At 36.5% G+C, this 10,795-nt stretch overlaps 1 pseudogene; it reads right to left on the minus strand.

Moving 5' to 3' along the window:
- Positions 1 to 632: 632 nt before the first annotated feature.
- Positions 633 to 2,929, minus strand: LOC145812994 (small ribosomal subunit protein uS2-like; annotated as a pseudogene).
- Positions 2,930 to 10,795: the final 7,866 nt, after the last annotated feature.

Genomic DNA, 10,795 nt, shown 5'->3' on the forward strand with positions numbered 1-10,795 from the left:
CATGAGTGTGAATGTTGCCATGACAGCATGCTTAACATGTGGCTAGATGCTTATGTGTTAAACTGTTTTGAATGCCTGTGGGTGAAGGTTGGGTTGTTTGAGTTGGAAAAACTCGTTGAAATCCGTATTTTAGCCTACTTGCGAGTAGCAAATTCCAAAGCATTTTCAAACCAAACGGATATGCAATGTTTATTTCCAAATTAGGCAATCTAGTCTATACTTGTTTGCTGTGCGCATAACATATTAATTCTAGGCTAATAAATGGAATAAGAACACGTAAAGTTTTCAAAAACGGATATCACGGTTAGTAGAGGCCGGTCTTCGGACCGGGCGAAAGGGGGTGCTCATAGCTGACCTTCCCCGATCGTACCCAAGCTCCCGAGCCGAGACAACTCCGGTGATGACGGACATGTGGCCTTCGGCACCGAGTCAGGGTTTCCTAAATTCTCCCATTTTAAAATATTTAGGTGGCGACTCTGTATCTGGCAAAGCAGTCCATGTTTGGCACTACTTTTTCAAAAATCTGTTTCTCAAAACGATTTGCCAGATTTGGACTCTGTGGTTCAGATTAAGAACCGTGACACAAATCGAGTCCGAACTGTAGCACGAGGCCCCACGCGGGCGCTGTTACACTAGTGTAGTAGTTCTTTTTCTTCTTGTTGTTCCTTTGTTTCCTCGAGCTCCTTGTAGAAAAATAAATCAACCTGCAAATACAAAGGCAACATGTATGAGAGAATATGTATCGAGATCAACAACCATGAATAATACAAACACTAATCCCGTATTTGTCTTTGTTTCATTTTTAAGCAATAAAAAAACTCCAAATATAAAAATAAGCACGAGAAAAATGCAAGCCTTCATATAATATTTACCATCACTTCCCATTTATGCCCTTGAGGAGTCGAGTTATGTATCTACAGAACCATCCTTGCCAAAAGCCAGAACATACAGTCAATGTTATGTTTTCCCTTGTTATTAGCGGGGATGCCAATATCAACATACCGCATTAGGGAATCAGTGTCATAGAAGGCAATAGTGGGAATGTTTCCCAGGGCAACTTTTTTAATGGGCTGCAAACAAGTTTAGGATAATGATCTAAATAAGAATGAAAATGTACATATACAAAACATATAAGCACATAAGAACAATAATATACAAAACAAGGTTACATCTACTCAGCATTTCTAGCTATTTTAGGATATAATTATTAGTTAGGGCTATGGCTAAGAGCAATTTTGTGCAAAACAACTCATCTAACAATTAAAAATCAACTCAACAATCAAAAACACCACGCAAGTGTAAAACAATTAAAAGAAGTGTTGACCTGGTGATCAGTTCTTGGGTCAGTTAGGATCAAAAGGGAAGGCTCATTAAATGAAGTCTGAAGCTGGTTAGTGAATGTTCCGAGAGTGTGACGACCAGCAATGGCATGAGCACCAACATACTGTGCAAACTTGAGGACGACCCTCTGACCATATGGCCTAGTAGACTAAACAATAATGTCTTAAGGGTTCTCAATGGCAACAATAACCCTGGCAACAAGCTGAAGTTTCTCCCATGGTTGATTATGTAAATACCTGAGCATTAAAATATGAAACAATTGTGTGAAAACACAAATCTAAGAAAACAAAATAACTTATCAACTAGATTCAATGGCCATAAGTGCTCGGGTAGCATGCAAAAAACATAGCTTGGTTGATCCACTATCATCACATGTGACCTCCCCAACAGCGTTTACAGTGCACAACCTCAAAATAAACCAAGTAGCTTTCCATGTTATTTCAAATATCAATTCAATTCCCTTAATAATAGTTTTTTTTTTCTTTTAGAGAGGAGGGGGGGACCTAGATTATGAAACATAAACCTACCAGTAACCACATTTTGTATTGAGCAATTAAAATAAACTTTATACAATACAAGTCATTACTCAACTACTTTCATTGAGACCTATGTCAAATATATTTATATATAACTAGGTGAACAAACTTGATTCAACAACTTTGACACTTGATATATGAAAAAAGCAATCCTTAGATTGCCCATCAAATACAACTAAGTAATGAATCAACATTGATTACATTAACATTAATTGCTTTATGACCATGGTAATAATCAGTATAGTTTAACAACATATGAGATCAACATCAGTCAATAAACACATATTAGCATACACCATAGGCACACTAGGCCTTACAAAACGATATACATGTCTACTATATCAGTAAACTTAAAAGGAAAAAGTATTAAACAAAAACCTAGCACAAGCCTTTTGAATATGTAAATAGATAATCACTTAGAAACACATTCAGTGAGATTAATGATCGATAAAATACATTGAGTTCAACTTTCTTAAGTTGATTTACTAATCATCTCCAATCCTTCACCAAACTTGTACCAAATCAAGGGAAAGGCAAAACTTTTAACAAATCAAGGATGAACCAAATTTCCAAATCAAATTTGATGAATTTTTAAGAAGAGTAAGAATTTGAGATGTTTTCTTTTAACAAAAAAATTTGTTAAACTATGTTTTTAGGATATGTTTGGAAAATTTTAAAAAAGATTTGCTGAAAAATATATAGTAAGGATTGGATTGTTACATACCACATAAAGGTACTAACTAAATATTCACTTAAATTTTTATGAGAAGATAGAGAATTTTGGAGATGCTCTTAGATACATACTATCCAACTCAAATCTACCAACAATCATCTCACTATAATAGTAAAATCGAAACAAACAAAGTTATCAATGTCAAGTTCTTTGCTTCAAATCTATGAAGAAGAAGAAGAAAAAAAGCATTGTTCCTTCTCTTGAAGGCGTAACGTTCCATCTGAAAGTCACAATTTTTGGTGCCGAGATGGACTTCGGCGGCCAACATCATTTGAATGTTAGCTTCCTTTGTCGATAAAGCTCTCGCTACAGCCGCCATGATTGTTGTCTCTATTCCTATGTGTGTGTGTGTGTGTGTGTGTGAAACCCTAGCTAGGGTTTGATATAGCTAACAGCAACAGCAGCAGCAGCAAGAACACGAAATGAGATAGGGCTTTTGTTGGCGAACGATAAATGATATAGTCATCGTCTTCTCTTTGTGAAACACTAGAGTTATTTTTTAGTGACTAAAGAGCCCTTGGTCTTTTACGGCCCATTGGTTTGTCTTATTATGGCTGGGTACAAACCTAGTGACCCATCTAACTCCCCCATTCATTTTTCTAGGATTTGGACTTAATTTTTAAAATAATAGTTAGGGGTGAGCGTGCCCATGTTCGTGTTGTGTCATCTTGATTCTTGGGTTCGTGTTAAAATTACTTCAACATTAATCTAATTCGTTTATTGTTTCGTGTTATCATGTCATGTCATTTTCGATCCATGTCCGCTTTGTGTTGTGTTAACATGTCAGGTCAAAAAATTTCACTATTAACCAAGAATATCAAATGTATAAAAAAAAAAAATTCTTTAAAAGTTATTAAATGAAATTATTTATGGGCAATGCACTAATAAATCCCAAAATAAGAACTTTTGAACCGTTTAATCCTATATTTTATCTTATGGACTGATAAGTCCCATTTGAGAAGTAATGGCATATTTGGACATGATGTTAGCGCGTGTTGTGTGGGATTCATGGGTATATTGGCATTCAGCAATGTTAAAATTACATTTGTACCCAAAAAGCTTACTATAGCCTGTTTTCGTTTTCCCTCCTTTCCGATCATCACGAAAGCGATGAATATGAAGAATTTGTGATTCACAATGTTAATCCAGTGAAATGGGTTTTTGTGTGATGTTGCTGGCTTTGGTAATGTTAAACTATTATTCTGAGTTTCCAATTTGGTAATTGGGTCCTTTAAACCCTAGAAATACGAATTGCCTTTTGGTAATACATCCTAACCGGCGTTTAGATTCTTGAACTACATCATTCAGTCGATTTGCTTGACGTTGGCGACTAGTTTCTGGCGTGTGTACTTCCTCAGTGTGTTAACGGCAGCATTGGAGTTGTTTCGAAATGGCATCGGGTATGGGTTTCTTTGGATTTTTTTTTCTGGTTAAATGTCGTATTCGCCGATGTTGCCAACATCGGTAAACATGTATGTTTACATCGTACTGTTGATTTGTGGTAATCATAATTCTAGTTTGAGTTTGGTTGGGGGTTTGTACGTCTGTTAAATGTTGTGGTCATGGTTTTTGTTTGTACATATATCAGTTGATTTGTAATTGTGAATGTTGGTGTGATGACATCAATGTAATTTAAAAGATGTTAGCTTGTGTCTTAAACGAATTCTCGTGGTGATGTCTTGGGGTTTGAATAAAATGTGTGTTTGAATAAAATGTGTGTTGTTTCCTATTTTTTTGGTTTGTGTATGTTATTCTTAAAGTGTAATGTGAGTAAGATGTTAGGGTAAGGTAAGTAATGGGTGTCATGTTGTTAATTGGAAATATGTTTTGATTGGCGATTAGTTATTGCTTAGTTTGGTTTGTTGTCGATGTTAATGTAAGTCAATGGTTGTGAACCCATAAGTTAAATTATATGGTCTGATGTGTCTTTTATGAGTGACTTTTTTGGTAGTGGTGTAAGATAGACATATGGATTCCTATATTTTGATAAGTTTGACTTTAATGTTATCGTGTAAATTAGTTTAATACCTCTATTGCAGTTTTCGTTGGCAGTGTGGTTGTATTGTGTTATTGTTTAAGTGTCTGTTTTGGTCCCATGTGGTTGGTTGTTTTTTTTGGTATTAGTACGATGTCATGCAGTACGTACGCCTTATGATGTCTTGCATGGTTAAGTCGTAAAATGCAGTTGTTAGTGAGCATTGCATATGTATGTCATTTATTTTTATTTTTATTTTTGTGCTCATGTGAAATTGTTGTTTAATCGTAGTTTAAATTAAGTTTGTATGGTAGATTGTAAGATCCCATTTTGCAATGTTTGTTATTTTAATGTTATTCTCATTTAACTTAATGAACATATTGAGGATATATTAGAAGGTGACATGGTTAATGTCATGGGTGTATGGACTCATTTGATTATTTGGACCCCAAATAATCAAATGAGCCAATAATTTTTTGGTAAATAACATTCCGACTAGGTTGGTTGTTTTGTAATGTGAGCAATAGATGTGTACGGATTTCATTATTTTTTGTTGTCTTGTTGATACGATTACCCTATTTTTGGTGTTATGTATCTGAAATATCGTTGAAAAATAATGATGGAAGCCTTCTTTAAGTGATATGTTATGGTATTTGTTAGGTTTTTATTCTTGGCAATCCCATTTGACAAAACTCCTTTAAGTTGTAATTTTATTCAACTTTTATTTCAGTGAGGCTATGAGTTTTAGATGTGAATCAAACCTAAATTGTGCCTTGCAGAGAAGTTTGTGATGTTAATTCTATCATGTTTTCCATTTCATTGACTATGTCAGGGATCGAGCTGCCCGGTCATCTCGCGGGGGTCCAGGGGGCAACACCCCTTGACGGGTCCGGAGCAGCACGCAGGCAGGGTCGAAGGGCAGCGCCCCTGAAGCAAAAAGCAAGATTGTAGTTGAAGTTGTTTGTTCGCTCGAGCGGAGATCGCGACCTTTCAGAAGTTTCACTCACCTGCAAAAGTACTAGGAGTTGTTTTTTCCCGCTTGAGCGGCCATTTCTGCGCTTAAGCGTAGATCCGCTCAAGCGGCCATTCTTGCGCTCGAGCAGAGATCGCGGAATAGTTTGCTATAAAAGGTGCGATTCAGTCAGATTTTAGGGTACGGCTTCCAGATCTTCTTCTTGGATATTAGGGTTTATATCTGGAGCTTGTTTGCTAGTTTTCTTTGATGTTCGTTTGAGTTTAAATCTGGTTTGAAAAGTATACATCAAAGGATTGTTTGTTTCATTCAATACAAAAGAGAGTGTTGTTCTTTAGTAGATTCTATGGAATTCGAGCTGGAAGCTTTGGCGGATTTCGGAGTGACTCATCATCATGGATTCAACATCGGCGTTGTGGATTCAACATTGGGCAAGACAATTCCAAGGTGAAAACGGGGCTAGAAGAGGCACATAAGGGTCAATTCGATTCGGGCGTAGATTCGTTTGGTAATTGAGAATACACTTGTGTAATTCCTTTATGTCTTCTCAATGGATTGTTTTGTGGCTTTTGCTCGTGATTTTTTTTTATCATTGTGGTTTTTCCACGTAAAATCATTGTGTTGATTTGTCTTTGATTGTTTGGTTGGGATTGTTATTTACTGTTTAAAATTGATACATAATCACAAATCAATATCTAGGGGATTTCTAGATTTTTCAATTGGTATCAGAACGGGTCACTCTATTTTTTAAAAAAAAACTATTAGAGCGGGATCTTGTTTGATTTGTGATAATGGATTCAATTCGTGAGGGAAATTCTATGGTTCGACCACCCCTACTTGATGAATCCAATTGTTCTTTTTGGAAAGCTCGAATGAGATTGTTTTTAAAATCTATTGATGAAAAAGTTTGACAATCTGTCATGTATAGGTGGACCAAACCAACGATTACCGTTGATGAAGTAACCTTCCCCAAACCAATTGATAAGTGGGACACAATTGATCGTCAAAATAGTAGCTGGAATAGTAAAGCTATCAATTCTCTCTTTTGCGTTGTCACACCTAAAGAGTTTAGTCATATTTGCAATTGTGAAGTCGCAAAAGAGCCTGGGATATCTTACAAACTATTCATGAGGGCACTCCTTCGGTTAAACGCTCAAAACTTCAAAGGCTCACGTCTCATTTCGAAAACCTTTCAATGAAAAATAGTGAGACATTTGATGAATTTTATGTGAAGTTGTAATGCCCCGAAAATAATCTAACATAAATCTAATACATCAACCCACAATCATAATATAATAACCCCGATACACAAGAGATACAGGAAGGTCGCAATCACCATATTCTATTACATAACTCCAAGTGTTTATACAAAAGTAGTCTCACATGCAAATATACATTCATCGAAAGGTAGTACATGAATCTATAGGATGTGAAATCATTAATCCAAAATGAATAAAGGCCCTCAAGGGCTTACAAATTCCAAGGCATGAGCCTGGTTACACCAAAATGATCCATCGGACCCATACATGTTAGCCCTTGGCTTTACAAAAATTTACAACAAAATAAAAGAGTAATCTACTCTTCCCAAAACATATCTACGCCCTCAGCTCGACGGGATCACTACATTTAGGGTGAGCATAAAGCCCAGTAGAGAATTTCTAACAAAGTATATACAGTTATGCAAACTCTCAATGTAAATGCAAATGTCAATGCCATGCGATGCCATTATAAAGAAAATCTCATGCCATGTTTCTTCTCGAAGATTATCATGTTTCAATAAAAGTTTGCAATCTCAACAATTTCTGAAAAGCTTCCAATTTTAATCAAAAGGGGCGGTAAATACGACTCAGGTAATCCCTAGGTTGGTGTTTGCAAGTAGGCTCAACAAGCACTACCAATAACCCCACTTTACCGGTTGCTAACCAGAAGGGAAGTGGTACCTCCTCCGCACGTGTTTTCGGTCTTTCACCTCAGACACTCAGGCCAACTTAACAATTCATCTACACCTCATATTCGGACTTATCTACGTATTTAGCCCTTAAGCATTTCCATAGTTCTCGTTACAATATAATCTTTTCTCAACGTAAACATTTTTTAACTTAATTCAAGATGTGCAAATAATGCTAATAAATTAAATAGGAATATGATGCAACAATTTATATCTCAAAACATTCCCCCATTCATCTTTCCTCCAATGCCATCTCACAAAATAACCACATGCTCAACCGATGTTATCAACACATAGCAATAATCTCTCATTATGCACATTTCTTAACATTCTAGGCATTTCAAGATCATATGTAAATTTTCAAGCATCAATTTCCAAGATTTCAATTCTCATAATCCGTGGTGCTCAACAATTATCATCTCACAATTATACACATTCATGCATTTCTCAATAGATTTTAAAAAAAAATAAAGTCTCCATTTTTCTATATGTCAAGAAGTTACCATTTGCAAGCCGCATCATGAAATCAATACTCATTCCCCCTTTTAGCACAAGGAAAGAGAAAAACTCCATAGGCCCTTCTACATTTTCAAAACATCCCCAATTTCTAGGGTTCTCATCAAGAACCCAACATTTCCCATCTCATGGTGAAGCCCAACCCAAAATCACATTTCTTAAGTCAACTGAAAAGGAAACCCTCTAGGGTTGACAAAAAGGTTGAGATTTAAACCCACTTTTTTAAAAACTCTCTACATTTTAAATCTCAAATAAAGATCATCATAAAAGCTTCAAGAAAACATTTAAATCAACATCAATATGGAAAAACATGTATATATAACTCAAGAAATCCCTACCTCAAGATTTGATGAAGGAATGAAAATGAAACCCTAGATTCAAGGTGGAAGATCCTTCAATTTCCATAACGCCAAGAGGAGCCCCAGCTTTTGATCTCCAAAGCTTGAAAGGAACAGATGATGATGATGATGAATCTAGATCCAAGGGATTGCAAAATCAAGGAGTTTTAGTGTTTGAGGAGGTTTTCTAGAGAGAAGGAGGGAAAAAAATAGGGTTTAGAGTGAGATAGAAAGGCCCTAAATGTGATACGAATTCGGCCAAAAGAGAAAAAAAAATAGAGATTCGGACTCAGGCCCGTCTCGCACGTGCCCCCACACGTGCGGCTGCCCCCGCACGTGCGACTGCCCCTGCACTTCTCCTCCGCACCTGCAATTTAAGTAGTGTGCTATGCCAAACAACCCCTGAATTTCGCACGTGCGGCCCTTGGTTTCCAGCCCAGAATTTTCTCCCTTCGATTCTAGGCACCTTGGACCAGACCTCACATCCTCCGGGACAAAAGGAAATCAACACCAAAGAGGCAAGAACAAGAATTTGAGACAAACTTCTGAGCACAACAACAACTCAAATGATTTAACAAGACTTCAAGTGAGACTCAACACACTAACATAACAAATTCGAGATTAAACAAGGGAAAAATGACGGATGGCATGCTAGGTCGTCACAGAAGTTGAGTGACATTATAAATTCCAGCTTCAATTTAGGTGAAAAAATACCAGAATCCAAGATTGTAGGAAAAATTTTGGGGTCCTTGCCTGATCGCTTCCAATCAAAAGTTATAGCTATTGAGGAGGCTCAAGATGTTGACAACCTCAAGCTGGATCATTTGGTTAGAAATTTCCAAACTTATGAGGCACATAGAAATTTCAAAAAGAAACAAAAAGATGATGTTGCTTTAAGTAGTGCTCATAGAGTTGGAAATGATTCTGATGAGGATTGTGATATTGATTCCTAGATTACAAATGCTTTTGTAAAACAATTTAAGTCGTCTTTTCTGGAAAAAAAAATCCTAATCTGTTGGAATCAACTCATAAATCCAAAGGCAAAGATAAACTCAAAATTAATTCTATAACCATGGAAGGGAAAGGAAAGATACAAGGGAACTCTGAAAGTGTCCAAAGCTATGAATGCCAAGGGTTTGGCCACTTTGCTCAAGAATGCCCTAGTCGTTTGAGGAAGAAGAAAGCCTTCACTATCACTTGGGATGATGAATCCGAGTCCGATAAAGATGAAAGTGACAACGAAGCACAAGGTAAAGAGGGGCATGAACAATTCCTTGCTTTCATGGCAGCTTCTGAAACTAAAGGACAAATAGAGTATCCGAAGAGGTCGGTTGAGAATGTCGCTGATAATGAATCCTCGGGGAGTGATGATGACGAGCTTGAGCAAGCTTATGAAAAGTTGTATAAGGAATCTCTTAACTTATCCAAATTGAATGACAAACTCACTACGAAACTCAAAGCATATGAAAGTGAGAATGTCAAATTAAAGAAGGAGATTTCCTTGGCTAGGAATGATGCCATTAAGATTTCTAGTGATCGACAAGCTCTTTGTGCAAAACTCTTAACTTGTGAGACAGAGAGGAATAAGCTACAACAAATCTATGCAACGTATGAAGAAAAGATTGAAACTCTCAAGATGTCTCAAGTTGCCTTGGAAGAGCTAATGATCAAGAAAGAGGAAGAGCTTAAGTATGCTATGACTACCATTGGTCTTTGGAACAAAGGATCAAAGACTTTGGACAATATTATTGGGTCTCAACAAATGTGTTCTGACAAGAGTGGCATTGGCATTAGTGATAACAAAGAGCAAAAATCGAGTGCATATACATCTCATGACACAAGAACTCAAGGAAATGGAGAACAAAATATTCAACATGAGGATGGACTTCTCAAACTTCCTAGAGTTGGTAAAGCCAAAGAAAAGAATGTACACTCTATTTTTATTTGTCATTATTGTGGTATGTATGGTCATATTCGCCCTTATTGTTATGAGTTGCATGGGAGAGTGTCTCATACAGATGGAAGAAATTCCAACATCTCGTGGGATAGGAGACACTTCATTGGAGGTAATGAGGTTAAGGGACATATTAGACCTCATTATTTTGATTTGCTTGAAACCAAACATGAATAGAGGTTTTGTTTGTCTAGACCTAGGAATAGGAAGTTGAACACCAAATCGAGACGGGTTCCCAATGAAGATAAAGGGAACCACAACGTCAAGACACTACCCAAGAACCGCAATTCTCACAACTTTGTTCATACTAAAGCAGTTTGGGTGAGAAAACTTGACTTGTGTTAATTTGATTATTCGTTTTAGTTTTTACGTTTCTGTGTGTTTTTTCTTTTTGAGTCATTTAATAAGTGCTTGTTCTTTTTGTCTTGCTTTGTTTAAAATAAAATAAAAAAATGTGTGCCTGTTCATTTTCTATCTTGCT

Source organism: Camellia sinensis, chromosome 15 (genome assembly GCF_055761805.1).
Source record: "Camellia sinensis isolate YWXY chromosome 15, ASM5576180v1, whole genome shotgun sequence".
In the NCBI taxonomy this organism is placed as follows: domain Eukaryota; kingdom Viridiplantae; phylum Streptophyta; class Magnoliopsida; order Ericales; family Theaceae; genus Camellia; species Camellia sinensis.